At 43.9% G+C, this 16,605-nt stretch overlaps 1 protein-coding gene across 6 annotated transcripts in view; it reads right to left on the bottom strand.

Annotated features, from left to right (window-relative positions):
• Positions 1-16,605, bottom strand: part of tln2b (talin 2b) — a 293,811-nt gene that overhangs the window by 202,656 nt on the left and 74,550 nt on the right. For 4 of the 6 annotated variants that reach the window (XM_068015241.1, XM_068015242.1, XM_068015244.1 and 1 more), the window contains one exon: positions 7,828-7,874. The exons of 1 other annotated variant lie outside the window; for it this stretch is intronic. The gene's annotated coding sequence lies outside the window, so the exon portion shown is untranslated. Of the gene's footprint in view, positions 1-2,142; positions 2,318-7,827; positions 7,875-16,605 lie in introns of those variants that run through there. One more of the 6 variants, XM_068015246.1, reaches the window with a different exon arrangement.

Raw genomic sequence — 16,605 nt, 5'->3', positions numbered from 1 at the left:
GAGCATTTCATACAACTTAAAAAAAGACACACAGGTGGGTTTCCTACAGCAACAATTTTGATCTGGCTGCGCTTTCATTCCCTCAGCTATTAATCATAGGTTCACATAAGGTTCTAACAGAACTATATAGAAAAGTGACCGATTTCACAATGATCTGATCAGATTTACTTTTCATCCACCAGTTTTCTGCCTCAAACATCTGGGGCTCAAAACAAATTCTTCAGTGTTAAAAAAAATTAAACGTCTCAAAAGTAATCTTAAATATGTGACTATTCCTCTCAGAAGCCTGAGGCTATAGTTTACTCTGCCTCAGGTTGTCCATTTACTCTATCTGCAGGTTGCCATGGTAGCAGCACACTCCTGTTCCACCAGTTTCTCTTCCCCACAAACTGGCAGGACCTAATTTGACAAGAATTATGTCCACATGCTCTTCAGCCCCACCCCCTCCTTATTTCTCATGGCCTCAGTGCCTCACGGATGTTTCTGGAATGTGCCCTCACGAGCACAATGCATCGGTGTGTTTCATGAAAATGGAGGTCTTTCCTACATTAATTCTAATTTCTCCACTCTTTCTTCTTTTGGGCCTCCTTATCTCGAGAGACAATGGATACGCGCCTGGAGGTGGTCAGTGGTTTGTGAAGCAGCGCCTGGAGTGGCTATAAAGGCCAATTCTGGAGTGACAGGCTCTTCCACAGGTGCTGCAGAGAAATTTGTTTGTCGGGGCTGTTGCACAGTTGGCTCTCCCCTTGCGCCTCTGTCTTTTTTCCTGCCAACTACTAAGTCTCTTCGACTCGCCACAATTTAGCCCTGTCTTTATGGCTGCCCGCCAGCTCTGGCGAATGCTGGCAACTGACTCCCATGACTTGTGATCAATGTCACACGATTTCATGTCGCGTTTGCAGACGTCTTTATAGCGGAGACATGGACGGCCGGTGGGTCTGATACCAGTGGCGAGCTCGCTGTAAAATGTGTCTTTGGGGATCCTGCCATCTTCCATGTGGCTCACATGGCCAAGCCACTCTACTCAACCGCTATTCCGTCACTTTGCTCCAACACTCAAAGCAAACCACTGCTCCTTGCTTTCCTGTCCCTCCATTCCACACCCTCGAATCCCAGGCTGGCTTCATTCTTTTGTTAGCCTCCACTGACTCTCTCCTGCACAATCTCCAGTGAAGTCTGACTGGCGAGTCTTCAGAGTAATCGGTCATCTCACTTTTCCACTCTTGTGGCTATGAAACCTAACATGTTATTTGCTTTTTAAATCGTCGATCTTGACAAATCCATTACTCTCCAGTTCTTTTCCAAGACACCTTGGTGTAGAACAAACACGTTCAATCTGCAATATTTGACATTAATAAATGTTGTTAGGCCCATTTTTTGCCCAACTAAACAACTGGCTCTGGGTTCAAATCCCACTGCAGAGTCTTGAGCACCAAGACCATGCTGACACTCCAATGCAGTACTGTGGGAGTGCTGCACTGTCGGAGGTGTCGTCTTTCGGATGAGATGTTAAACCGAGGTCCCGCCTGTCCTCCCACGTGGACATAAAAGATCCCATGGCACTATTTTGGAGGGGAACATGGGAGTTCTGCCCAATGTCCTGGCCAATATTTATCCCTCAACCAACATCACAAAAACAGATTATCTGGTCATGATCACATTGCTGTTTGTGGGATCTTGCTTTGCACCAATTGGCTGCAGCATTTCTGACATTACAACAATGACTACACTTCGAAACTACGTCATTGGCTGTAAAGTGCTTTGGGACATCCTGACGCGGGGAAAGGCGCTATAGAAATGCAAGTCTTTCTCTTGCTCCATTGAAACACAAGTGGGCCAAGCACGTGGCCTCACCGTACACTATTACCTTCCATCTCCTGTTTTATAAAACCAACTTCTTAATGCAGTGTTTTGCTCCACTCTGGCTGCCCACAGCTTTCAGATTAACCTGTGGAACTTTGGATTTTCACAAAGTTTTTGGCAAAGAACCAACTTCATAGAGAGCTCGACCATCTTTATCTGTTAAGGAAACTTCTCAGAATGAGCTCTCCCTTTTTTAAAGCCATACTGTCTGGTTATTGGCTTGACTGGTGTACAGCTCTCCCTCCAGCCTCCTCCAGCAAAAGATTTTTAATCATTTACCTGACACTGATATGAGCCACTGTATCTGTAGTTAATGGATCAGAGTGCCCACTCAATGGGCTCCATGTATCATATTTCCATGCAGATCCTCTCCCGATCCTATCCACTCCATCACAATGGGAGTCACCGGCTCTCAAGCCTCATTCAGGACCCTGACGTACACGCCAGTTCGCCCAGGTTGCCCTTCAGTAACTTTAGCTTGTCGAGCACCTCAGCTACATTGACCTTAAAGTCATGTTGAATATTTGATGTGTTGCAATAACTGCATCAGTTTAGTATAACCCCTTCAGGCCCTAGCTGCAGAAAATATTACTTAAGAACTCGAGTTATTTTCTGCTTTTCTACTTCACCGCTCCCTTCACCATTTTAGGATTCTTGCAAACTCCCCAAGTCCTCCTCTTCTGTTATGATACTGTCGCAGTGTGGCTAAGGACTGTCTCATCAACACTTTACTCCTCTTTAAACTACTTCTGCAGTCCCTCTCCCAACAAGGTTCTCCCATCTTGTTCCTTTCAGGCTTTCTCCATTATCGTTTTACTTCAATTCCAATTGCTTGACCTCTCTATCGTGAAACGGTTTTGTCAGCTTGTATGTATTTTGTTATACCGGACAGAAGATGAGGAGAATTTATCTACTCCAGACACACACACACACACAGCTGCCTGAATTAGTGGTGGAAGCAGATTCAGTAATAATTGCAAAAGGGGTTGGATAAATACTTGAAATAAACAAATTTACAGGGTAATGGGGAAAGAGCAGGGGTAAGGGGGACTAAATGGACAGGTCTTTCAAAGAGCCAGCACAGGCACAAAGGGCCGAATGGCCTCCTTCTGTGCTGGATGATTCACCTCTCCTGTTTGGTGCCCTGTGATGCACAGTGACCATTTCTCTTCCACTTTCATATTTCTGTATTATTTCACTCCATTAAGATACCCTTCCTGTCTCGCACTGTGATAGGATTCTTTATTGACAGGGCCATCCAACTCCTCTCATACTCCCTTCTCTATCTCTCTTCTCTATTTCAGGCTGTACAATGGTCTAACCAGCTGTGCCTTAAAAGGGCCCATTGGAGGCCGTGGAAAAAATGATTAAGTAATTTTTTGAAACTTTTACTTATGTGGTGCTGGCAGCGGCAAGCAGAAGTGCTGCTGCTTAATTCAAGCCAGACAATTCCATTTTGATTTGCCACTGGGACAATTCACAACATACAAGTCTTCCTCTCCTGCCAATTCCATCGTCTCTGAATATCCCACAGACCTTCACCCTCAATCCATTCCCACTATCTGGGGTGGGGTGCGTTTTTCTAACCCCAAGAGTATGGTTTCCTGTTAGCTGTTGCCCAGATTCAGGCTGAAAGAGAGAATGGTTATGGTGGATCGGTGGTTTTGGCACTGAACTAGCAGTGCAAAGAGAGCGTAGAGTGTTCAAATCGGACTGAGGCAAGGTGGAAAATTAGATTGAGCAAACTAGTCATTTGTAGGCTGGCATCAAATACCAAATACAAAATTCTAGGCTGGAACTCCAGTGCATTACTGAGGGAGTGCTGCACCGGCGGAGGTGCCGTCTTTTGGATGAGACGTTAAATCGAGGTTCGGCCGGCCCTCTCACGTGGATGTCAACGATCCCATGGCCATTATTTGAAGAGGAGCAGGAGTGTTATCTCCAGTGTCCTGGCCAATCTTTTCTCTCAACCAACATCACAAAAAAAAAATGATCTGGTCGTTTATCTCATTGGTGTTTTGTGGGATCTTGCTGTGCACAAATTGGCCACCGCGTTCCCTACATTACAACAGTGCCTGCACTTCAAAAGTCCTTGATTGGCAGTGAAGTGCGTTGGGATGACTTGAGGCTTTGAAAGTCACTGCAGAAATGCATGTCCTGCGTTGTCGGATGGCTAGTGACTATGGCGTTGCATCTATCGAGACAGATAACCTTGGCTCCCGGTGCAGTGGATTCAGGGTCAGACAGGATTGTCAACTGCACATCCCACCCACCCACCCCCCCCAAGTGCTAATTAGCAACAGCATTTTTTAAAAAATGATTAGCATAACTTCAGATAATCAAATTGTTTGCATTGGTGTCGCTAAATATAGATGTTATTTTTAACATCTTCTAACAGTGACAGTTCTGCTTTATCACGCAGAGAAAGTTGTATCCATACCGAGGAAACTCCCAGAGCAAACAGGGCACCTCTTTGATAACATCTTTTTTTCGAAGAATTAAAAAGTACACAACAATACAGGAAAAAGCATTTCAACACAATTCAGCAGAGTCACTTCAACAGTGTAATTACTGTAGGGCAATTCACAAATATCACAGTGCTCAAGCTGCAATGTTAAAGTCAGTGAATACAACAACTCGTAAAACATTAGGCGACAATAAAAATGGTACAGAGACAAACAGACCTCATTCCAGATGAAACTGGCACAAAGAATACGCAACAAACCACATTCCCATCGCTGTGGAACAAAACTGAACTTGCTTCTCCCTACCACGTTCTTTTCCAGATAGCCAGGGAAGGATAGAACTGGAACCTAATCTTTACATACTTTATAAGCCTCTATTTACTGAAATACACATTACTAACATGCAACTCCTAACCCAACAACCAGAGTTTTCATTCTGATCCTATATATAGGAGCGCAAGTGAAATCCCAGTTGATACACAATTATATACTCAATTACTACACAAGTAGCACACCACACAGCACTCCCTCCAAGAAAACTCACCACTGGCTGATTCAGAGATCGCCACCCATCCACCCCCAGGACCTTTCCAAACCTGGGGGTGGTGGAATATGGAGAGGGGATTCCAACAGCTATTTCCTTTGCAGCTGGCAGGCTTCAGGTGTAGAAAAGGGCCATTCAGCCCATCATGTCAATGGTGGCTCTCTGCAAGAGCAATACAGCTAGCCCCTCTCCCCTGCCTTTTCTCCGTAGCCCTGCAAATTCTTTTCCCTTCAGGTTTTCATCTAATTCCCTTTTGAAAGCTACGATTGAACCTGCCTCCACCGCACTCTCAGGCAGTGCATTCCAGATCCTAACCACTCACTGTAAATTTTTTTTTCTTCATGTCGCCTTTGGCTCTTTTGCCAATCACCTTAAATCGGTGTCCTTTGGTTCTCGACCCTTCTGCCAATGGGAACAGTTTCTCTGCAACTACTCTGTCCAGACCCCTCATGATTTTGACCATCTCTATTAAATCTCCTCTCAACCTTCACGATTCCAAGAACAACAGCCCCAGCTTCCCCAATCTATCCCTGTAACTGAAGTCCCTCATCCCTGGAAGCATTCTCGTAAATCTTTTCCACACCCTCTCTAAAGCCTTCACATCCTTCCTGAAGTGTGGTGCCCAGAATTGTACACAATACTCCAGTGGAGGCTGAGCCAGTGTCTTATAAAGATTCATCATAACTTCCTTGCTTTTATATTCTGTCTCTATAAAGTGGATGTAAAGGATCTATTGCACTACTTTGAAGAGGAGCTGGGGAGCTCTCATGGTCAATATTTATTCCTCAACTAACACTAGAACAAATGATCTGGTCATTTATTTCAAAGCTGTTGTGGGATCTTACTGTGTGCAAATTGGCTGGTCTTTCCTACATTACAATAGTGACTGCACTTCAATAGTACATCATTGGTGTAAAGCACTTTGGGATGTCCTCAGGTTGTGAAAGGTGTTGCAGAAATGTAAGTTCTTTCTTTACAGCAACTCCAAGCTTCAATTTCTTTAGCCCTGTAGCAAAGTAACTCCTCTCTAGAATCACTGGTCTCCATAGAACTGGACCACAGCACAAGACACTGGTTCAATATCTCCTGTAAGTCAGACCTCTGGGTGGAACCTCTACCACTTCAGCTCATTTTTACTGTACGATCTCTCCTGGGATCTCATTTGAACTACCACATCTGAGTCATTGGTCGAACCTGTCATAAGGAACTAAATTTCCTTTCTCGTGATGAGTATCTTTACCAACTCTGTCTTAAGCTTGAAATATTACTCTCATATCTTTCCTGCAAACATCTTATTGACTATTGTGACGCCTGGTCTCAAAAAAATTGAGGTCACTCCAATATAGCCTTCCCTCATCTTCTCCCCCACTTCAATTATGCTCATCTGAACTTTCTTTCACCCTCTATCTTTCTAAGCTCTGAACATATCATACACACTCTTCAAATCAAGACACACTCACTTCCCCAGAACACAAAAACTGTGCAGCTTATCTTCTTCACTCTTCCTTTTCTCCCACAATCTACAGGAGTAAAGGAGCCAGGATTAGCCACACTTATTCACCATTCTCCTCACCTCCCTTGTCTCATCTCACTCCTGCTTTCAAATTCACAGTGGTCACCAAAGCTAGGCCCCGCTCCTGACACCCATGTTTCACAATTGAAGTAAACTTTCAGCAGACGAGGAAATGGGGAAGGAATTCAATTCACACTCACTCAAGCGTAACGCTAGCCCATTTGATCACTACTTTACTTAAAGTAAAGGTGACTACTGTTTCCATGGCGCCCGCTTGAAATCTTCCATCGCTCTCCACTGCCTCTTTCCACCCTCTTGCAAATATATCCCTGAGCTGAGCAGGTGGTGGGGAATGGATTCAACGTGTTTATCTTAAAGTGTTCATTTTAAAAACAATTATACCCAAAACTAGACAAAAACAAACTCGCATGCTGCTATACAAAGCATAGGAACAGGAGGAGGCCATTCAGCCCCTCGAGCCTGTCCTACCATTCAGTGAGATCATGGTCGATCTGCGTCTTAACTCCATCTACCCGCCGCCTTGGCTCCAAATCCTTGTAAAACACTTAGCTCTGCTTTCAATTCATTGGGCAATATTATATCCATCAGGAAGGGATGAATGGGCTGGCTCTCTTTTCTTTCGGCTTGATGCGGGTCTTGAAAATTATGAAAAGTTCTAAGTTTCAAAATAAGGGGGAAGTCACTTGGGACCGAGATGAGGAGAAATTTTGTTACTCAGAGGGTTGTGAATCTTTGGAATACTCTACCCCAGAGGGCTGTGGAAGCTCAGTTATTGAGTATGTTTAAAACAGAGATTTCTAAATACCAATGACATAAAGGAATATGGGGATAGTGTGGGAAAAAGGCATTGAAGTGGATGATCAGCCATGATCGTATTGAATGGCGGAGCAGGCTCGATGGGCTGAATGGCCTATTCCTGAGAGCAGACATAATCAGAGACCATCAGTATAAGATAGTCACCAAGAAACCCGACAGGGAATTCAGAAGAAACTTCTTTCCCCAGACAGCGGTGAGAATGTGGATCGTGCTACCACAGGGAGTGATTGAAGGGAATAGTATAGACACATTTAAGGGGAAGCTAGACAAGCATATGAGGGAGAAGGGAGTAGAGGGTGACACTGATAGATTTAAATGCGGAAAGATGGGAAGGAGGCTTGAGTGGAGCATAAACTGGTCGAGCCGAATGGCCTGTTTCTGTGCTGTATATTCAATTTAATTCCATGTAAAGTTGAGGAAAATTATAATACAACGATGACTCCCAACAGCGAACACGCGGCTACTTGTCACGTTCAGGGGCAGCATGACCCGTACTCAAGACACGAAAACCTCTCCACACTGGAGTGCCTTTAACCAAATGACAACGCGGCCTTGCAGGCAGAGTATTAATTCCAAGGGGAACAGAGATTAGGAATAAATCTCACCTCAGCCCTGGGATGTTAATCTTGTGGCTGTCGTCCTGTGATCACAACTGGAAGAAATAATTTTAAAAAAGCAGTGATTAGTGAAGGCTGGAAAGTACACCTCCTGCATCAGTCAAGATAGCTGCTTTTGCAAATGATTATATCCTCAACACAACTGCAGTATTTACAGACGTTTCACCCCATTAAAAGGCCTGGGTTTTCAGGGAGCAGCATCCGATGTTGCCGAGGACAATGCGTCAGTTGCGATTTAAAAGAAGCTGGATAAACTGATGAAGGAGAAGGGGACAGTGAATATGTTGAAGGGGCGAGAAGTCATCGGCTGGAAGGAGGCTCATGCTGAGCTTAAACACCAGCATAGACCAGTTGGGTTAAACAGCCTGTCGCCATGCTGTAAATTCTGTTGTTAGAACGTAGAAACATAGAAGGTGTGGGCCATTCAGCCCATCAAGCCTGCTCTGCCATTCATTACAATCAGGGTTGATCATTCACTTCAATGCCTTTTTCCCACACTATCCCCATATCCCCTTATATCATTGGTATTTAGAAATCTGTCAAACTCTGCTTTAAACATTCTCAATGACTGAGATTCCACAGCCCTCTGGGGGCTAGAAAATTCCAAAGATTCACAACCCTCCGAGGAACGAAATTTCTCCTCATCTCGTTCCTAAGTGGCTTCCCCCCTTATTTTGAAATTGTATCCCCTGGTTCTCGACTCCCCAACCAGAGGAAACATCTGAGCTGCATCTACCCTGTCTATTCCTTTAAGTATTTTGGAGGTTTCAATGAAATCGCCTCTCATTCTTTGAAACTCTAGAGAATACAGGCCCAGTTTCCCCAATCTCTCTTCATAGGACAGTCCCACCATCCCAGGAATAAGTCTGGTGAACCTTCGTTGCACTCCCTCTATGGCACTAATATCCTTCCTAAGGTAAGGGGACCAAAACTGCACACAGTACTCCAGATGCAGTCTAACCAAGATTCTATACAATTGAAGCAAGACTTCACTACTCCTGTGCTCAAATCCTCTTGTGATAAAGGCTAACATACCATTAGCCTTCCGAATTGCTTGCTGCACCTGCATGTTAGCTTACAGTCACTTATTGACCAGGACACCCAGGTCTCTTTGTACAATCTAGAAACCAATGTCGATGTTACAGAACAGGCTAAGCAATTGGAAGATTTCCTGCTCTCCTCCTGAGTGGCTGCTTTGAATCAATTTAATGCTGGCCCCACAGTTGACTTTCAGCATCAATCCCCATTGACATACTTAGAATGAGCTCGACAGACAAGTGCCTACATCACTCTGCTGACACTAAGAGCCCTGATATAGACCCCCTATCAACCCCAAACAAAGCCTGTAGTCACTCAATGGAGGAGAGGTGCATCATTGTAGGCCTGACTTGTGGTTCATTCATGGATGCAGGTGTTGGTTAGGTTTGCTGCTGAAATGTCAAAAGCAGCGAGCTGTTGGTTGATAGTAACAAGACGATGTGACACATACCCAATACTGATGTAAAAGCAGCAGTCTGAATGCCAGACAGCCACCTCCACCACGAGCTCGCTGTAATATTCATAGCTTGTGCATTTGTGTCAAATGAGGATGCAACCCTGCAGACTGGGGGGAAATCTCAAGTATCAACCCTCACCCCACTTTTAACAGTCAGTGTGGTGGATTTGGCATCATTGTGCTGCACTCAATATTCTGATATTACACCAGTCTAAACTAAGAACATTTAAATCGTGCTCTGTTGTCAGATGTGTCATGTCTCGTATGGCACATGAAACCCGAGGTCCCACCTACCTGGAAGGGAAAGGGAGGAAGGAAGAAGGGAAAGGGAGGGGAGAAAGGGAAAGGAACAAAGCAAAGCATATTTCACAACTACAAGACACTCCTAAGTGCTCTACAGCCAATGAGTACTTATGAATTACAGTCACTGCTATAACATAAAAAACGTGGCAGCCAATTTGCACACAATATGGGTCAGCAAACAATGTGATAATGACCAGATCATCTGTTTTAGTCATGTTGCTGAGGGGTGTAAGAGATTCCATAGCACGCCTGGAGTAACAGAAGGAGTTCTTCTCGTGTCCAAGCCAGCATTCCATCCTCCATCTACAAACCAACAACAAGTTGATAACTAATTCAACTCAGTTGGTGTGCGCAAATTGACTACGATAACAATGCCTCAAATGCCATTCGTTGGATGTGAAACACATGCTTCGGATATGATGAGGTGCTTTTCAAATGCAAGTTCTTCCTTTCTAAGTATAAGGCACAAAGGCTGCAATTGGTCAGTGACCCCGATTATAACTTCGGAAGAAATGCAACAGTCCATACACCGGGTTTCCGACTCCCATGTCACCTCCAATATTTGGTTTGAAATTAAAATTGATATTTGGTGCACGCAATGCCTCACATTGCCCAGTTTCTCCAATTGACTAAATCCCAGAGCTCAGAACAAACAGCGGGACTGAAAGTACACAGTTATATCCATTTATAATTCAGATTTCCAGTCAATATTTATATATTCATAAATAAAATGCAACAATGTCAAGATAAATAGCCACGTGCACAATTATGAAGGGCCAAATAGACTCCTCTGTGATGTCCTTTTCAATAAAAGGCCTACTTGGAATTCGTTAACTGGCAAAAGAGCCTGGGGGAGATGAGGAGAATTTTGTTTTTTTGCACACAGCATGTTGCTGTGACCTGGATTGCACTGTCTGAAAGAGTAGTGGAAAGAGACAGAATAGCTTTCAGCAGGGAACCAGATAAATCATTTAAGTGGAGAGAATTACAGGTCGATGGGGAAAGAGCAGGGGAGTGGAACTAATTGGACAACTCTTCGAAAGGGGCAGCATGAGCACGATGGACCGAATGAGCCAGGTAGCTGGATTACTGCATGTCACCCTGGTTACCACATAATAGCAAGGATGTGATCGCACTGGAGAGCGGACAGAGGCAATTTATAAGGATGTTGCCAGGAATGGAGAATTTTAGCGATGAGGAAAAGATTGGATAGGCTGGGGTGTTTTCTCTGGAACAGGCAAGGCTGAGGGGAAATTTAATTGACGTGCATTAAATTATGAGGGGCCTAGATAGAATGGATAGGAAGGACCAATTTCCCTTAACAGAGAGATCAATAACCATGGGACATTGACCTTAAGAAGGATTAGAGGGGAATCGAAGAGAACTTTTTTTTTCTCCAAAGGGTGATGAGGGGTCTGGAACTCTCAGTCTGAAAAGGGTGATAGAGGCAAAACCATCATCACATTTAAAAAAAAACAGTTGGATTTGCACTTGAAGTGCTGTAACCTGCAGAGCTACAGACTAAGAGGCGGAAGGTGGGATCGGACAGGATAACTTTCTTTCAGCCAGCACAGACACAATGGGCCAAATGGCCTCCTCCTGTACTGTAAACCTTTTGCTGTTTCTATGACCTCCTTCTGTGCGTTATCATTTTACGACCTTTGTGTGAACTGCACCCAAACTCTCATACACCACAGCAAGTACACTCCCACCTTTCAATCACTTCCAAAACAAATGGGTTTTTCGACTAAGAACAATGAGAAATTTACACCGACCAACAAACGGCTCTTTTGTAATCGGGAGTCAGGGAGGAGTTTTCCCCCCTTTTTCTTTTGGTCTCTCCCTGTGGGGAGAGGGAGAGCGGGGGTGGGATGGTAGGGAATGTGGAGTCACGATGTCCCAGGCAGCACAAGCATCGCTTGCTGCAGCAGCTGCTGTTTTCCTGCCTGTCATTTTCGGATGCTGGTATGTAGTCATTAGCAATTGAAATTCTGCTGAAAACCCAAATCCCTCTGCAGCTCAGTCACAAATTCCAAACTCACATGTGTCAAACTACCGCAGTCAGCTCCTTCAATACAAGCAAAGCACACTTTGTAATCATCACTTTCACATTTGACTAAATGAAATCCCTCTTCCAGCTCCTTTGCCGAGGAGGGGAATGAAACCGCCATTGACAAAGTCTTCAATGACCAAGTAAAATGACTCTTCCCTACCGTTACTTTATTCGGCAGGCTGCCGTGCAAGCTCAGCTCCGACCCACAGTTAAAACCAGTGGGTCGGACATACTGCTGTTTATCTGTTAACAGATTGTTAGCAGTCAGCCCTGTACCAGCACATGACGAGTGATGATGCAGGGATTACTGGCACTCAACAGGACCTGCTAAGTTATACCAAAAATAAAACTGGGCACACACATGGCACAGGGAACACACTGAGGCATGGGGACAGCATCAAAGCAGATATAAACATTATAAAGATGTCAGAAATATGAATATATAAAATTCAACACAAACGCTCCCCAGAAATACACTGGCACAATGTTAGTTTCTGAAATAGCGGCACACGGTAACGCACATTAACGGTTCTGTACTGTACGTGTTCCCCAATTCTTAGAGAATCTTACAGCACAGAAAGTGGCCAATCGGCCCACTGTGCCTGTGCCGGGTCTTTGAAAAAGCTTTGCAAATTTAGTCCCAAACCCCAGCTTCATCTCCAAAGCCCTGAAAACTCATCCTGAAGTACAGTGCCCAGAATTGGACACAATAAAGGGTCAGATGTGACACCAAGGGCACAAAGAGGCTGGCTCAGCCTCAGACAGTTGGCAGGGAGAGAGATGGAGTCGGAAGCTCGGGAATGGAGTTTGTAGCAGAGACCAAAGCCAATGGCTTTGGTTTTCCCAATGTTATGTTAGACGCCCATTCAGATTATACTGCCTCTCTGTTATTTTCTACCAAAGTGCATTATTCCACACTGATCATTATTAAATTGTATCTACCATGTCTCTGACTATTTTACCAGGCCATGTCCTCCTGGACTCTGCTAGTATCCTGTTCACTATGTTGTCATACATGGAAATTGTACTCCCCATACCCAATTCCAGGCCATTTATGTACAAGAAAACAATACTGACCCCTAGGTCAGAAAAGTATTATGAAGCACTGCTCTCTGCTTCTCATTCCTTAACCAATTACATACCAAGTTACCACCATCCTTTTTAATACTATGTGAACTGTGCGTGTGCTCTTCAGTGTTCTGGACTGTATTCCTTCATGTCTTGTGTAGTCTCCATACCAATTGCCATTTAGTACGTGTACCAAACGTGACTCACATTGTTCTTTAAAAAATAAGGAAACCAGTTTAAAACCTAAGTTTGTGTAGAAAACAGCACATGTAATGAAATCAAGTCTGAAGTTCGAGAAATATTGAAGGCCATGTGTGAATAAAATCAATGTTTAATTTAAAAAAATAAGCAAATCGCATCTGACAAAGTGCTGACTGACATGTTTAAAATGGTGAAACAGCTGCCAGTTACAGTGAACCGAGTGGAGAAATTCAATCTGTTACATTCTGCTCAACAGACTGGGGACATTGGTCCTTAGCAACAGAACAGATTTCACCATCAAATTTTCAACAGCTTCTTCCGACAGTGATCTCTGGAGCTTTCCAATGGTTTCCAGAGCTATTTTATGCCAAGGTGAATCAAGAAGCTCAGAATGAGGGGAATTCAACTCGATTGACTGGTCCATTTAAACAGGGGCCTATTTTACAGGGCGTGGTCGAGACGATAACTTGGATGCATTGAAGAGGAAGCTAGATAAGTCCATGAGGAAAAACAGGGATCAAAAGATATGCTGATAGGGTGAGAAGAAGAGGGGTGGGATGAGGCCTGTGTTGATCATGAACGCTGGCACAGACCAGTTGGGCTGAATGGCCTGTTTCTGTGCTGAAAAGACTATGTAACGATTTTTGTGGTGTGATTGTGACAATAGTAAAGAGCTCCTATAAAGATAGGACTCACTGACCCTTCTGAGAGCTAATAAGGATTATTAGCCATTGGAAGAGTCTGGAGAATAAATAATGTGGGAGAGCAAGAGCATTGCATTGTGGGATTACTCCGTGCCAGGCATGACATCAAGCCCATGATAGGTGCAAACTGATCACATGTTCTGGATGAAGACAGCGATTGGTCTGTTCAAATTAATGATGTCAAATAGCAAAATACAGAGACAGAAATAGCAGAACAGCTTCAGCTGTCAGCTGGTAGCACTCACACATTTGAGTCAAAAGGGTCATTGGTTCAAATCCCACTGCAGAGACTTAAGTATGTAATCCATGCTGACACTCCAGTGTAGGACCGAGGGAGTGCTGCACTGTCGGAAGTGCCTTCTTTCAGATGAAATGTTAATTCAAGGCCCTATCTGCCCTCTTGGGTGGATGTAAAAGGTCCCAGGACACCATTTTGAAGAAAAGCAGACAACAGTGTCTACACTTCAAAGGTCATTAGCTGCAAAGAGCTCTGGGGCATCCGGAGTTCACGCAAAGTGTTATGGAAAACTAAGTCATTGCTTCTGTTGATCGAGCATTCAATTTCAATAAGATGTTCTATATATATAAAAAAAACAGATCGGTCAGGTATCACAGAATACATAATGGTTGGAATTAACCACTGCAACTAGAGTGGATCTTCACAATTATAATGAAATAAAGAACGTGCATTTATATATCTCCTCAGGCCGTCTCAAAGCCCTTTCCAGCCAATAAATTGCTTTTTGAAGTGTAGTCTCTGCCAGTCAATTTGCAAACAAATTCCTACAAACTGAACGCAAGATGAATTAACTGGTGCATTTGTTTGTGGTGATATTGAATGGAGGAGGAATCTTGGCCAGGGTACCTGGCATCTTCAGACAACGCCATGGGATATGTCCACCTGAACAGGCAAACGGAGACCTCGCTTGAACACGTCACTGAAGAAACAATACCACCGATACTGGGATCCTGCCTGATAAAACCTCCTCTGTGGAACCCTCCGACATTACCTGCTCAAGTCCTGAAACAATAGATTGAAACTTTCCACTCAACAACAAACTCTGCTGACAGGAGCCTAAACACAGCCAATTAATGATAATTTATTTGCAATGGGTCGTGGTGCGGAACAGTCTTGGTAACATTTTGACTCCACACCCCAAGGTGCAAAGGAATCCCCTCTCCAAAACATTTCTATGTATCAAGAGCACAGCTACAAGAGAATATTGGAGGAATGAAACACATCGAGTCACAGACTCATTTACGGCACAGGAGGCCCTTCGGCCCATCGAGTCCATGCCGGCTCTCCACGGAGCTATGCAGTCCGTCCCACTCCCCGGCTCGATCCCCGTAGCCCTGCAAGTCTATTTCTCTCAGGTGGCCATCTAACTTCCTCTTGACGTCATTGATCGTCTCCGCTTCCACCACCCTTTGGGCAGTGAGTTCCAGGTCATTACCACCTGCTGCGTAAAAATGTTCTTCCTCATATTCCCCCTGTATATTTTGCCCAAAACTTTCAATCTGTATCCCCTAGTCCTTGTACCATTTGTTAATGGGAACAGTTTTTCCTTGTCTAACTTATTTACTTGTCATAATCTTGCACACTTCTAATAATTCTCCCCTCAATCTCCTTTGTTCTAATGAGAACAACCCAACTTTTCCAAACTAACCTTGTAACTAAAATCTCCCATCCCTGGAACCATTCTGGTAAATCTCCTCTGCACCCTCTCAAGGACCCTCACATCCTTCCTGAAATGTGGTGACCAGAACTGGACGCAACACTCCAGTTGGGACCTAACCAGGATAATATAGGACACCAGATGTACATTACTCCCGTATGATCCACAGCATTTAAGTTTGGAGAGAGGTTTACCCAATAAGTTTACCACAACTTGCGAGAAGAGCCATAGAAGTTTACAGCATAGAAGGCCATTCAACGCATCATATCTGTGCCAGCTCTCAGCTAACCTCTCCGCTCACTCTCAGTGACCACTTTAAATCCATAACCCCTTATCATTGACTCAACAAGATAAAATAATTGTTCCCTTTTCAAAAAACTTTTCATAATCTTAAAAAAACTTCAGTAAATCTCCTCCAGTACATTCTCTGCTCCAGTGGAACTAGTCTGTACATCCAAGTCTCTCCTCGCAAAAGGAGTTGCCCATTCTTGGCATCACCCTAGTGACCCTATGGCTTTAATGCCACAATTGGCTCAATCAAAGAATCTTGCAAAATGTCATAACTCTTTGCTTCGCACTCCATGCCCCAGTTGACCAAAGCCAAACACCATTCTGCTTTTAATGCCTTTATTTATCTACACTTGCACTTTCAATGAATTATTTTAACCCCAAGGGGGAGGGTCTCTCGATTCATCCACACTCTGCAGTGTCTTTCCAGTAAATGGGAACATCCATTTCTTAATTTATTTCCCAAAATGTATCACTTCATACTTTTCCAAACTAAATTACATCTGCCCATTCCACTAGCCTAAGCGTTCCTGAAGTCTTTTACAAACCAGTCTTATCAAAACCCCTGCTTCTGTGTCATCGTAAAATGATGTCTATTTTATTCTCCATGTCTAAATCATGCAAGTATACACTGACAATAGTGCACAATGACCCCGAGTATAACACTGCCAACACCTCTGCAGTCCAAACACTGCCCATTCACCCAAACTCTTGTCCATTAAGCAACTTTCTATCCACACTGCTACATGCTCTGTTATGCAACATACTTGGATTTATTTAACAAGGCTTCTGTGAGGCACTTTATCAAACCCTTCAGGAAATACATATAGACTTCAATGAATGTAAATACACTCTGGTACCTTTACTCTTTGACCAATTTGTGCTTGACAACATGCATCCCCACATGGCCACCAATTCCATCTCAAAATTATGGATTCTAAGTTTGCCCAAAGCTGACATTAGACTAATTGGCCTAGT

This window comes from Heterodontus francisci, chromosome 35 (assembly GCF_036365525.1).
Source record: "Heterodontus francisci isolate sHetFra1 chromosome 35, sHetFra1.hap1, whole genome shotgun sequence".
In the NCBI taxonomy this organism is placed as follows: domain Eukaryota; kingdom Metazoa; phylum Chordata; class Chondrichthyes; order Heterodontiformes; family Heterodontidae; genus Heterodontus; species Heterodontus francisci.
This window is presented reverse-complemented; position numbering and strand designations above follow the sequence as displayed.